Source organism: Thalassophryne amazonica, chromosome 4 (assembly GCF_902500255.1).
Source record: "Thalassophryne amazonica chromosome 4, fThaAma1.1, whole genome shotgun sequence".
Taxonomy (NCBI): domain Eukaryota; kingdom Metazoa; phylum Chordata; class Actinopteri; order Batrachoidiformes; family Batrachoididae; genus Thalassophryne; species Thalassophryne amazonica.
In genome coordinates, this window is record NC_047106.1 from 54,453,709 (window position 1) to 54,468,919 (window position 15,211).

General features: G+C 41.0%; 1 long non-coding RNA gene across 1 annotated transcript; it reads right to left on the bottom strand.

Moving 5' to 3' along the window:
• Nucleotides 1-5,183: 5,183 nt before the first annotated feature.
• On the bottom strand, nucleotides 5,184-14,165 carry LOC117508246. The gene is made up of 4 exons (XR_004560027.1): nucleotides 13,834-14,165; nucleotides 11,911-11,914; nucleotides 11,486-11,487; nucleotides 5,184-5,195 (listed from the first exon to the last, which is right to left on the bottom strand). It is a non-coding gene; the product is annotated as an uncharacterized LOC117508246 (long non-coding RNA).
• Nucleotides 14,166-15,211: the final 1,046 nt, after the last annotated feature.

Consider the following 15,211-nt stretch of genomic DNA (forward strand, 5'->3'; position numbering starts at 1 on the left):
CAGCCCCAAAATAACAGTTGTTTAGAGATCACTTACCTCAGATTCAAAGATCTATCAGACAAGGTTCCATTTGCAAAATGCTCAATCCTGCTGTATTCAATTGCATACAGGGTGTCCCAGAAAGGGGGCACAAAATCATTTGACTCTAATTCTGCAATGGCTAATCTGCATTCTGTTTGTTTTTGCCGACATCAAGATATATGTGAGAAATTTCGTATGATGTAGTTTGAGACTGATCCAATGAGGATGCCACTTATAATCGAGCAAAAACGGAAACTGGTGGAGTTCTACTTTGAGACCAAATCGATCGTGCACATTTTGAGAACATCTTGTGAATGCCAAAATGCTTACGAACTGAGGTGAACTTAGAAATGAATGCTAGATATAAAATTTCATGAGATATGCTTCAAAAAAATTTCATCTGTGCTGTATGTCGAGCATGTATAGCATATTTGACAATAAAGCTGACTTTGAAAACGACATATGACAGATATCAGTACCAAACGTATTTTCTATAGTATTATTTTTGTGGCACTTTTTGGGGACACCCTCTATTTTGACTTTCTTGTTGTACACAGTCAGCTAAGGACAATAATAATAGTAATAACAATAGTAATGATAATAATAATAACAATAATATGCATGTAAGAAAAAATTGTATGAAGGGAAAAAAGTGAAACACAAATGTGTTTCACAATCTCCAAATTTAACTTGAAAAAACATTCACAAAATGCTCACATGTCTAAATGTGTTGTCAGGACAGCCCATATAATATAAAGTAGTAACTTTAAGGATATGACTGTTGCCTATGAGGTTGGTTTACCTTCACAACATGGAATAAACCTGATTAAACCTCTATCCTGCACATTCACTTTGTCAGACTTGCAAATATTTGGTTGTTTTGCTTTCAAAAGTGATGCTAAATATCAACCGGTGTGTTTAGTTTAATGGTCCAAAGATATTTTCTAAAAGCTGGCATATTTTACGGAACCTGGGAGAAGTCACTTACAGTGATATTTCTTTCTGGTCATGATAATTTGTGCACACGTTTCCCTTTAATTGAGCCCACTAATTAATAAAACGTGCTCTTAAATTAATAAAACATACGCACATTTTCCTGGCCGCGATAATTCATGCACACGTTTTAATGGCCGTGATAATTAGTGCGCATGTTTTCCTTTAATTGAGCCCTCGAATTAATAAAACATGCGCATGTTTTCTTTTAACTGAGCCCTCGAATTAATAAAACGAGCGCATGTTTTCCTTTTGTTCAAAATTAACTCCATAATATGACCTAAATTGTCATCCTCACGATAGGGAGACGTTTCGCCCTCAGCATTCTTTTTAATGTGCTTAAACTCCAAATGATGTCATGCTGGGCAGCTGGAGTTCTCTATATGTCCTTGTGCGCCCAAACCATGATAATGTACTCTGACCACATCCATTTCTAATGGGGAAATGTATTAAACTGTCTGCTGGTTTGTTGACTAATAGCCAACATTTATGTGTCACAGCAATATTGAGTGCACGTTTTCAAATTGTGGCTACATTTAAGTAGATTTTGCCTTTGTTGTACTCAAACGATGCTTAAAACGTGTGCACAATACAATAAAACGTGTGCACAATATAATAAAACGTGCGCACATTCTCTCCACATGCAAAACATTTTGCGATGACACTTCCAGGGCTCCATAATATTTTGAGCAGTTTAAACACACAGAAATACCGTGTAAATAAACCTAAATTGAAACCCAGTAAAAGTGGTTCAAGTGACAGAAAAATAAATAAGGACTTTGACAAAGTTTTGAATGTGTGTATTATTAATTTAAGACAGTAAATTTCTATTGACAGTTTTAGAGTATCCCAGATTCCTTTGTGCGCTGGGGAGTGAGGCTTGATAATGGCTCAGCTTAATGCTAACTTTGACATTGAAAATGCCTTAGACATGCTAACGCGTTAGCATCGGTCCCGTTTTTAAGTTATAAAATACATTTATCAACTGTTTCATAAGACTATAACAGGTTGGTTTTGTTATGTGTCGGACGCAGCTCGGAGAACCGACCAGCGTTTGAAGGACCCAGTATGAAATAAGCAGAGCACGGTACAAAGGATAACTGAATTTAATACATAACAGTGATGTGATACAAAACAACAAAAGAGTGTGCGGTCTGGCGTGGTGGTGATACGGTGCGCTCCCAGCAGCGCTAACGGTCCGGAGCCAGAAGCCGTTCGGACCCAAGGACCCCGCCGACACCCCCCCAGGTGGCCGCAACAAACCGAGTCTGTGAAAGAAGGAACCATTATGTGAGTCCACACTCTACACACAGAGAGACCACTCAAAGGTGTACATAAACAGCAAACACTTCCTGGCTTAATTACTAATCAGCTTCCCAACCTGCAGGCATGGAACATCCAGTTCACAAAACTCCACTGCAGTGGAAGCCGATACATGACTAACGTACAGCTCAATATAATAAGGTGTGAGGGACACCACATTTACTGACTGTATAAACGTTAGTCACAAAATCTAACGTACCTCAGGAAGTGTGCTGACGAGCGTGAGACCTCACCCCCTCCTCACCCTCACCCTGGACGTTCTCTGCATCCACTGATGATGAGATGGCTCCCGAGACGACGATCTCACCCGTCTGGTCACAAGGTCGAGTCTCTGGCAAATACACACTGTATACTCCAGTCTTAAATGCCACCATGTTCCAATCCATATAGATGCACCACAGCTGTGAGTCCTGATGAGCCGCAGGTGATCAGGGTGAGGTCCTGATAACCTCAGCAACACAGCCACTCAGTCCCAAATGCAAGCCACCTGGAAGGAAAACCAAAAGACAGAAACAAAAAGGCAGCCAGGCCCCCCCAGCCATACAACAGGTTTAACATAAAAAAGGTAAGTATTACTCACATACATATGCTCTTTTGGGTTTTAGCGGGGAAAAATTAAGATAAAATGAAATAAAACAAAGAACCAGGGAAGCAGCAGATCGAAGATCGAAGCACTGCTTCATTGGTTCAAGGTTCAAAGCAAAGCCGCGCTGCAGAAACGGTTGATTACAGACCCGCTGCACAGTCTGTAATCAATGTTTCCTGACAAACACCCCCAAAAACAACAGCCACTCTGAAGGACCGATAAGGGAATGGTTAAGCAAAAAGGCTATTGATGTTGATGAATTGAATCATTTCTTAAAGATACCCGAAAAGAACCGGTTCATGACACGCAACCCTAATAGCTTTTTAATTTTTTTTATTTTTTATATAAAACTCACCATAAAGACTCGCGAATATCTTAGTACATATTTTGGTTGAATTCACCTCCATAACGATGCAATGTTGCACACAAGTTGCTTGTTGCTTGTCCATTCCACTGACAATGAAATCTCGGCCTCCCCAGCGAGAATGTGATTACATGCGAGATTTGACACTGTAAAGGTATCAATAAAGAAAAAAAGCACACATTTGTAAAGTTCTGAAAAAAGTAGACAGACTGCACCAATGTGGATTTCTTTACTTTAATAATAACCTCACGTAATGTTTCTTTCACACTCTTTTTTTGCTGCTTGCAATGGAATTCATTTCAGTAAACACTCCAGTTAGGACGTTATAGCGGCGGTGTGTAGGTAAGTGCAGTTTGCACGGTTAATGTCAGGGTCAAGTAGAATTTTTCCAGGGGAGTAAAATGAAAATATTCTCCAGCAGGTGATACGAGGCACCATGTCATCACAACAATATTCATGATGCATCACATGATGCTGAAAACATGATGGACTGGAAAAAGGCTGAAGATATGCTGCTGAGACAGGGACAAACACTACACACACTGAGAGAGACAGACTACTAACATCTGGGAAAACTAACTGATGGAGATCACAGGACTTGACCATCATATACCCTTTAACACTCATGATGTCATTCTTTTCCTTAGAAATTTAGAAAACCTATTCATCCCTCCTGGACTTCATTAAGGTATCTGGCAATATCTCTGGCTATAAAATTAATAATTAAAAATCCTCCTTATTGCTTCTCAACTCAACGAAGAGGACTAATCCACCCCTTATGTTCACTTTTTTAGAACAGACGATTCTTTTACTTATTCAAATTGTTCCTAAACTCAAAAATACAGTGATGTAATACAGTGATGTGCATGTTACATAGTGCAATGATGACATCTAAAACAATTGAAAGATGGTCCAGTCTCCCCATCTCTCTGATTGGTAGAATTAATATACTTAAAATGAACATACTCCCCAAACTACTACATTTATTTCAGAATATCCCATTTCCATCTCCTCCAAACTTTTACCCCAGAATGAAAAACTTTTCAATGACTTCCTATATGGAATAACAGATGCCCCAGGCTTTGTTTATTTTTTTATATTTACCCAATGATAGAAGAGGGCTACAATGCCTTAATTTGCTATGGTATTTCTGTGCAGGGCAGCTAAGAATGCTTATGTTTTACTTTACCACAGTCAGACCCCCGCCATGAAAGGATATTTTGTCACGGTCCCCAATTATCTATACTCAGATGAATCTAAAAACAAACAAACAAACAAACAACAAAAAACTGACTTCTAATCCAGTAGTTCAACACATAATTGACAAGAAGTCAGGAATTATTCAAAAGATCCCTCCTCCCTTTCTGACTTCAATCCAATCTGGGGTAATAGCCTTCTCAGACAAGGGAGAGCTGATGTGGGCTTTAAATTGTGGGCGGATAGAGGGGTAAAACAAGTAAAAGACATTTATGGCAACAATGGGTATATTTTAATATTTGAGGAGTTAATTAGAAAATACAGCATCCCTCGCAAACACTTCTTCAAGTACCTTCAACTAAGGAGTTTTAGCAGAACAAACCAAAATCATTGCCTGTTTTGCCCCCCTGTGTCCAGTGATGCCGGTAACGCGTTACTTAGTAACGCGTTACTCTCATCTGACCACTTTTTTTAGTAACGAGTAATCTAAATCAGTAATCACATTAAAGTTACTTCTCCAAGTCGCTGTGCGTTACTATTATTTTTGCATTGTGGGTCGATAGCAGCATTAAACTTGTTCCGTGGGCAGGGGGTCGGGGTTCGACTGAACTGCCCACTTTAAGCGAGCTGTGAGCTTTTCATCCGCGGTTTTCTGCAGCAGCTACGACTCGTCCTCACCTCTTAAAGCGCGGTGACAACAGCACACCTGCACTGAGCTTAACAAAGACATTTTATGCTTTTTTTCTCCTTTATTTAGAATTCTGAGCTGAGCCGCTCTGTATCTGCTCGTTAACAACAGCTGATCCTCCGCGACGCGTCAACAACTACTATTTTCCACTCAAATGCACCTAAACTCTCTTTCTGAGGACCACATGATGTGAAAACGCAATAAAACTTTCTTACCTGTAAATCTGGTCATGTTTTCTGCATAAATAAATGTTATCCATTCTTTGTGCTCAAACGCCAAAGCAGGGGCGAATCCAGATGGAATGGGGGCGTGGGGCAAGGATGTGCCCCCCCCCCACAACACCCCTAGATTCAAGGTCCAGTTTTGAAGCCTTTTTTTTTACTACAACTACTAATACTGCTTATAATAATAATAATTTCGACAAGTAAAATGTTTAGAGAGAATTTAAATGTTAGAAAAATGTTAGAAAGAATTTAATAGTTACATTTATAAACAATGTATGTTAGAAAGTTTTACTGTTAGTGCTGTCAACAGTTAAATATGAGGTCAAGAAAGAGGTCTTTATTTTACTTTTTATAAAACAAGTATTTATTTTCATTGAAGTCCAGAAAGGGTGACCAGAAAGTGAGTTTTGGCAAAACAAGTATCATTGTCATGTTGAGGTGGCAGAGGGTTGTTGTTCAGCAGCTGGGGAAAGTAACTAAAAAGGTAACTAGTAATCTAACTTAGTAACTTTTACAACTGAGTAATGAGTAAAGTAACTAAGTTACTTTTTCAAGGAGTAATCAGTAATTGGATTACTTTTTCAAAGTAACTGGCAACACTGCATCTGTCCCTGCTGGAGAAAATTCTCATTAAAAAAAAACCTTTGGAAAGGGCATCATCTTTGAATTTTATGATTTACTGAAAACCTTCTGCCTTGATTCTATCTGGACAACAGATCTATAAGTGGAATTAACACTGGAACATGCAAAGCTGCCCAACATACAGGTAATACACAACTGAGATTTCTACAATATGATTGGCTAATGAGGGTGTATATAACTCCACAAAAAATAAAATTCAATGTAAATATTCCAGACCCTGAAACAGATGTGGGAAAATCAGGGCACTATATTAAACTGTTTTTTGAAATGCCAGAGAGTAACGGAGTTTTGGGAGGAGGTTAGATTGGAGGAGGAGATTCTCTCGATTAGATTAGTTTTACAAAGTAAGCTCTTTCTTTACCCAGATGGACACAAAATAAAGAGCCATGAAAAGATTTTGGTGAACATATGTTTGCAACAAGCAAAGAGGACAACAGCGCTAAAATGGAAAAGCACGGCCAAACCTCCGATCACCTTGTGTCCTTTAGAGAATTACCTTCTAGTTTCAATGAGAGTGGAAGAAATGTCTTACACTCTTAGCGACAAAGAGAAGGTATTTCAAACAGTGTGAGGTTACTTCATCCATTATATTAATAATAATGACTTGTCTCATGTGATGAGCGAACCTGTAGCAGAATAAGTTCACCCTCTGCATATCTGTCCCTTCATCCTTTCACACTGGACTGTGCGGCATTGTTACCTATAGAATCATGATCTCATGCCTTTACTGAGAAAAAACCCTCTAACTGTCATGATTTATTTTGTTTGGATTTTTAAATTAACCAAATGTGTGTCAAATGGAAAATTTAAAGTAAGGGTTTTGTTGTTGTTGTTGTTTTTTTTTGTTTTTTTTGACATATTAGTGTTCTGTGCTCCAACGATTGTGCCTGGCACACAGGAACCTACACTTTATGTAAATACTTTATTACATTTATGTTTTTTTTGTTGTTGTTGTTCATTTTTTGTTTTGATTTCCTAAATTCATTTTCTAAATTAAAAAAAAAAAAAACACAACAAATATATGGTTTAAAAAAGGAAGTAATGTCTTCACTTTCTATCAAACTTTGGACTACAGTTACGTGAAAGGACATTTTACAACCCATGTAGCATCAAACAGGCTGCCCACGCCTCAGCCAGCCCAGTGGGGAGACGACTTATCCACCTTTAGATCAATACCTGACACAGAGGTCTGGATCAGCTGTGGGACTGATCTCAGGCTGGACTGTGGTATTCTCATGTGTCGAGCTTTGCTTATTTTCTGCTCCAAAACATTGGAAGATCACTCCACAACAGAGAAGCAAATTACTTTACCTATAACCTAAAGCTAGCACTCAGGTGGTAAGCACATCAAGCAAGTTCCACATGTTCCAGTTTGATAACTTCCACAACCACTTTTTTTCATAAAAAAGAACTCAGTTTTCAAAATGAAAAAGGTAAGATACAAATCTAGGCTGTTTGAGGTAATTGTGAATGTCACAGAATGTTCAATTTTAAGCGCCCCTTCACACATAGTGCAAACTTGGTCAAAGTGCGCACGAAGTGTGCATTAATAATACTAATTAATAATTTAAATTATTGTCATTGTTGTTACAATGAAATAACATTTAGAGCATTTGTCAAACAATCACTGTATAGGCACTAGTGCATTTCATAAAGTGCAATGAGCTCAGGTTGTAAAAACATAATACACTGTAGGAGGCACTTAAGAGATGTAAACACAACGACATGATGGGCAAAGATAGTATGAATACCTTCATTATTGGCAACAGAGTTATTATGGTAGTGCACTTGATGCATCAATGCAAAGTTCAAATCACAGTTATGGCAGTTGGTGTCGTTGAAAAAGGATAATTAGGGATATAATGAGATAGACTGTCAGTCAGGCAGTCAGATGTGGGCTTTTGCATCAATGCAATGTCTGGATCACAGTTGTGGCAGGTGTGAAGTGTTAGAACATAGACGCAGGAGAGGGGGGCAGTGTTTGTTCAGAAGACGGATGACCTGGGGGTCAAGGCTGTTAGCCATTCTGCTGGTTCTGGCAGGCAGTGACCTGTACATCCGGCCAGAGGGCAGCAGGTGGAACATGTGGTGTGCTGGGTGGAAGCGGTCTCTGATGATGTTACGAGTCCAGCGCAGGAAGTGGGAGGTGTACACACACGGAGAAGATCACTGGAAGGTCAGACCCAATGATTTTTTCCACCATTCTTATGACCCTATGGACGGCCTGCTTCCTGGCTTTGGTGCAGCTAGAAAACCACACCAGTAGGCCGTAGGTCAGCACACTTTGAATGGCACAGTTGTAAAAGTTAATCATAAGCCTCTGACGGAGTTCGAGTCTCTTCAGTTTCTACAGAAAGAAAAGCCGCTGCTGTGCGTGATGTGATGGCCCCACGACTGATCCTCTGTCACCCTCAGGCCCAGGAATTTAAAGGAGGACACCCTCTCTACTTCCTCCCCGTCAATAACGGGTGGTGCAGGATTTGATGATTTATGAAAATTGTATGCAAAACATGTAAATTCGTAGCTGCCCCGAATGCCTCATACACCTGTTGCTAAAACTGTTTGCGCACACCAGAGGCTGAAAGACAGAGTGTGTGCTGTGAGAGCCCATCAAACCCTCTTGTGGCAGGTGTCGGCCAAATTCCAGCTGACACACAGCGGCGGCACAGTGTGGTTCCACGGGTCCCAGCTGGTTTCATTTTTTTTTTTTTATTCCACAGGAGCGGCGCAGTGTGGTTCCACAGGTACCAGCTTTTAAATTTTTTTTTATTTATTCTACAGCAGTGGGCGCAATATGGTTACACATGCTCCAGTTACTCGCACTGTGTTCATGCACGTGCGTGCACGACACCTTTGCTGCAGGATCGTACACGTCTGCCCGTTGGCGCAATGTTATCGTGGTTCACTAATTCAAACTGTTTGTGCTGTTTCGCCATAATTCGACCAAATTTGTACTATGTGTGAAGGGGCCCTAAGTTATTATCAACCTGTTCACACATAAATATATATAATTGCAATTAAAAACTGTGGTTCCATTGTTTTAAATATTATTTGGATGCTACAGAGAACAACTTTATTATCTGGCATGTAAGAGCATTATATATATATATATATATATATATATATATATATATATATATATATATATATATATATATATATATATATACGAGGTCTGTGAGAAAAGTATCCAACCTTATTATTTTGTTAAAAAACCATATGGATTTGAATCACGTGTGATTACATCAGCCAAGCTTGAACCCTCGTGGGCATGCGAGAGTTTTTTCACGCCTGTTGGTGACGTCATTCGCCTGTGAGCACGCCTTGTGGAAGGAGTGGTCCAGCCTATCGTTGGAATTCCTTTGTCTGAGAAGTTGCTGAGAGACTGGCGCTGTGCTTGATCAAAATTTTTTCAAAAACTGTGAGGCACATCCGAGTGGACATCATTCGACAAATTCAGCTGGTTTTCGGTGAAAATTTTAATGGCTGATGAGAGATTTTGGATTGTTTCTATCGCTGTAAGGAATCCCACGGAGCGGGACGTCGCGCAGCGCTCCGAGGCAACGTCGTCATCCTGTTTCAAGCTGAAAACCTCCAAATTTAAGCCTCTGTTGACCCAGGACGCCGTGAGAGAACAGAGAACTTTCAGAAGAGGTCAGAATCAGCAGTTTATCCGGACATTCCACTGTTAAAGGAGATTTTTTTAATGAAAGATGTGCGGACGGATTGGCGCATTGGCTCGCAGCCGGCGCGGCGCGCCCGCCACAGGACAAACACCTCCGTTTGAAGCCTTAAGGACAAGTTGGAACATGCAGTGCTGTTAAACAATTTCTCAGATACTCACTCAACTGAAAGCCACCAAAAGCCACCTGGATTTTACAAATGGTTATCAACACGGAGGTGTTTTTCCTGTTGTCATGAAAAGAGGAGCGGAGGAATTCGCCACGGAGCCGCTAATGGCGCGGGACAAAAGCACCTCCGTGTTGGTCTCACAGGACATGTTCTAACATGCCCAGCTCTTGCACCATTCGGAAGATTCAGACGGCTTTCAGTGGCTTTTCACTTGTGTGACTATCCGAGAAATTGTGGACGAGCTGGACATGCCACAACATGTCCTGTGAGGCTTCATCATGACGTTGCTTTTTGTTCTCCGCCATTAGTGGCTCCGTCCCGACGCACAAATTCCTCTGCACGTCTTTTCATGACAAAAACTCCTGTAACAGTGGAATGTGCCGAAAAAGTGCTATGTCCACCTCTTCTGCCATTTCTCTGGTAGTCAGACGACGTCCCGGACCAACACAGCGTTCAGTTTGGAAATGATCTGGTTGCCTGTCGATCACTGTTCGGAGCGCGGCGCGCCCTCCGCCATTGTGCGCCGTCTTTAAACCGGTTGTAATACTCCTTAATCTGTGTGATCCCCACAGAATCGTCCCTGAAAGCCGTCTGAATCTTCCGAATGGTTTCCACCTGGCTGTCTCTCACAGTTTCTGGAAAAATTTGATGCAGCAAAGCTCCAAATCGTTCAGACATTTTCCTCACAATGAAAATCTGACGAGGGGGGTGGACCACTGCTCACTCAAATCATGCTCACAGGCGAATGACGCAACCGACAGCTGTGAAAAAAAACTCACACATGCGCACGAAGGTTCAAGCGTGGCTCATGCAAGCGTACATGATTCAAATCCATATAGTTTTTGCAAAAAATAAAAAGGTCGGATAGTTTTCTAACAGACCTCATATATATAAAATAAATCACATCTTACTAGTTTCTATATCATGGCTACATCAAAACACATTTCTCACTCCATTTTAAATGATATACTCAAAAATAAGGCATTCATTCATATTTGCTTATTGATCTCCTTTTATTAATAACTTTTTTGACAAATATTTAATTAATTCAAGTCAAGTCTAATCTAGTCTAGTCAAGTCTGAGAGCATGTGCTGATACTGTACTTTGCTGTATCCACACCACCACAGAAGAACCCCAGATCCTGGGTGGCAACCACCCACCCAGGCAGACAACCGGTCCATTTCCACATCCCTAAACAGACCATCTATCTGCTGCAGCCATGTGAACATCCCCTTGTCCTTCTCCAGCCACTGGGGTCCTCTGCACTCAGTCACCTGCATGCTGGATCATGTCAAGAGAAATCGGCCACATGGCCAAAATGTCATAGCGAATGCGCCCTCACAATGCAAGTGATCCTCCTCATCTTAGTCCCTCTCAGGAACTGCTCATTTGATATAAAGTATAATATATAAAGTGCCAAAGACATCCAGTCATCACTTTTGGTCACTGGTTAGCATCCAGCTCTCAAAACCATACAGTAAGACTGGCAGCACCAGGACCCAAAACACTTGGACATTCATTCGCCTGAAAAGATATCATCATTACCAAACACCTCAGGCCCATTGACCATATGACTCCATAAGCTCTTACCGACGCCTCTCAATCTCAAAGGCCAAGAACCCAGAGACATGTATATGATTGCTGAGATAAATAAATGCCTCTACAAGTTCACCTCTTACAGACACACTTCTAATGGCTGAGACGAGGAAGTCATTAAAAGCCTGAATCTAAGTGTTTATCCGGACAAATCTTAAACCCAGCTATGCTGATTCCTCATTCAGCTTCCCAAGTGCTGCAGTCAGAGCATCCACTGACTCTATAATGATCAAAGTATGGTCTGCAAAGTCAAGGTCAGTAATTTATTTAATTCATTTCTATAGCTCCAAATCACAACAAAGTTGCCTCAAGGCACTTTACACAAGTAAGGTCGAACCTTACCAACCCCTAGAGCCAGCACACAGGTGACAGTAGTAAGGAAAAACTCCCTCTCATGATTTGAGGAAGAAACCTCAAGCAGACCAGACTCAATGGGGGGACCCACTGCTTGGGCTATGCTACCGACACAATACAAATACACGGGAAATTTTGGGAGTCCATGCTGGTGCACAGGATGGGAGGCCTGCAGAAGAAGACACCCACCCCCACCTCTGGATGGAGCTGCACCTCAAGCAGAGAGAAAAACAGAATTAGTCATGAGAAAGACAACAAATACAGCATAATTTGTCAGCATTAAGCAAAAAGAAAAACAGAAGAAATACTAAGGTGAATGCCAGTCAATAGGCCTGAGCTTCACTAAAAGACCCAGAATTTAGATAAAGTTGAATTAAAAGAGTAAAAAGCGCAGTACTATACTATGCCAGAATGCTAGCCATACAAAAGGTAAAATAAGTGCGTCTTAAGTCTGGAGTGCGTCTTAAGTTTTAAAATGTGGTCAACAGTTGATTTATTGGGGTTAAATTAAGCATGTAAAAAAATATATATATTCATTCACTTTTGAAACATTCTGCATATATTGAAGCTTTTTTGATTCTTTCAATTTAGATTTTTGTTCAATATAATTTGTATTTTAATTATCACTGAAATGAAATACAAATAAGCTTGAATTTGAATGTTTACAACTGAATTCTCATCCTTCCATCCCTCCCTTCAAGGCCACACCTCCAAAAGACATGAATGTACACTGCCTATTGATGGAAGCTTTGGGGCTAAAACAGAAAGTGAATCGGAAAGAGAGAAAGCGGAAAGACAGAGTGAGAAAGTGGAAAACAAATCACTAGAATAAGCCACTCATTTCTGAATGTTTCACAGCAGTTGCATTCTGAAGCACAAATAAACACAGACACCACTGACTACTGTATGGACAGTGTTTTGTTTTGTTTTTTTAAATAAATGGACTGCATTTATATAGCACTTTTCCATCTGCATCAGATGCTCAAAGTGCTTTACAATTAATGCCTCGCATTTACCCAGATGTCAGGGTGCTGCCATACAAGGTGCTCACTACACACCAGGAGCAACTAGGGATTAAAGACCTTGCCCAAGGGCCCTTAGTGATTTTCCAGTGAGGCTGGAACCAAGGATCTTCTGGTCTCAACCCCAACACTTTAACCACTAGACCATCACCTCGCCTAAGTCGTCAAAGGCTTTTATATAGTGCACAGCCATGCCCTCAGACTTCAAACTTGATACAGAGTCTCATGGATGAGTCCGCTCACATGCAATGAGTGACAGTGAGAATAAGTTTGGGATTTGAGAGGGGACCAAATGCATGTAAGTGGCAGGTCACTGCAGAAAGGGATGTGACACCATGAAATAAATGATTGACTTTAATGTGTTATAATGCGATACATGTACCACATTTCATAGCACTGTCTGTAAGGCAGCATTAAGTGGGATTGACATATTAAGGTTTGTGATGTTTTGTCCTTTCCTTGACAGGACTGGGAACACCCAAAATACATCCAAGCACCACCAAAAGTCTACTGTGCTGTTGAACAAAACGGCACAAGCTGAGGCTTGTCAAGGTAGATTTACTTGAGTGTGAAGTTATTTCAGAGTACATAATGGAAATTACGTCCACAAGGGAGATGGACAGTAAAGTGCTCCAGCTCTTTCTTCATGGAGATACTTGCTCTGACTGATACTGACTACTCACTGTGGGGAAAAAAAAGACTCCAGGAAATCGATTCTGAATTTGACCCGTGGAGGTCAAAGAATTGATCTCCGCCAAGCACAGTTTCATGCCTCTTTCTTATAAGATGCTTCAGTGAACAACAACAAACATTTTCCTTGATGAACATACAAAGATTAAATAAAAGTAGAAAAAAAAACAAGCAAAAGCTTCGAGTTGCCTCATGTGGAGTCATGACAACGCAGGAATGTCTACGTCAGTTGCGTGCAGCGGGGGGGGGGGCTTGAGGTGAGAGCGTTATAGGATCTCACCTGTAAAATGAGCAGGTGTGTGCTCTGATTTCTCTTCTAGTTGATATTTCTTCTTGTGTAGCGCTGCAGATGTGCGCTCTGATTTCTGTTAAAATTTATCATTCTTCCTGTGACCGGAGCTGCAGCCAGCGTTCATGCGCACGTGCGTGCAAACAGTTCGTGAGTAAACATGGAGGAGATGTCCTCTGTGAGGAGTATACTGCATGTGGACATGTCCTGTCTCTGGCAGTCTGTGAGCAGGACGTATGGACTTTATTTAACATAATCGTTAGAGAACTTGAGGACGTGAGCACGAGGAGCTACAGATGGTTCGCGGATGTGGAGATGTCCTCCTTGAGGAGTATACTGGATGTGGACATGTTCTGTCACTGGCAATCTGTCTGTGAGAAGAATGGACTTTATTTAACACAATCATGACAGAATTTGAGGTGAGTGCAGGAGCTGCCTGTAGCCACAGGCTGTAATGTGCATTTTGTTTTAATTGTTCACATGTCCTGTTTGAGCGGTATAGTTTTACTGCATTGGTATAAAAAGTTCAACAATCCTCAGGAATCACAGCAGGAATCATAAATTGGTGCTGAGTGGCATCCAGTCATGTTAAATACCGTTACATTGCCTGAACTTGTGAGAAAACTACTTCTTTTCTGCGTCCAGTGCTTGACGCCGAAAAATTAAACATGTTGAATATTTGACATCAGTTTCGTTTCGCCCTTTGCGTCCCTCACGGTGCTGTGGCGTTCAACTGCATCAACTTGGCACTGGGTTGCATCAACGTGATGTTGTCATGACACCGCAAGAAGCAACTGGAAGCAGGCCCGGTGCAAAAGGGGATTTAGTGGTTAGTGCTGATGCCTCACAGCAAGAAGGCCATGGGATCACATTCCGCCCTTTCTGTGTGGAGTTTGCATGTTCTACCTATGTCTGTGTGGGTTTCCTTCCACAAAAAAGCATGCTTGTTCAGGATCTGCTCCTTTCTCTGTTCCTGACCAATGCTGCGTCTCTACATCTGGAATTGGTCCCCAGGTGCCAGACTGTGGCTGCCCACTGTTCCGAGTGATTGGACTGTGTCTAACTGTAATTAGGATGGACAACCACAAAGTGTTTCTATGCAAAGGCTGAAGGCCTGAAGCCCCAAATGAAGGTCTGGTGGGATGCCCAACAGCAAATTTTGAAATACAGGGTGACCCCAAAAAACAGAAACTATAGAAATTGTAATAAATCCCGCAAGAAATTTGCTGCAACTATGTAGGATTTATTATAAGTTTTATGGGTTTTTGTTTGTTTTTGTTTGTTTTTTTGTTTTTTTTCACCCTGTATTTCATGCTCTGAGGTACATTCTGTCTGGTTTCTGATCAAGACGAAATTAGAAATGATACCA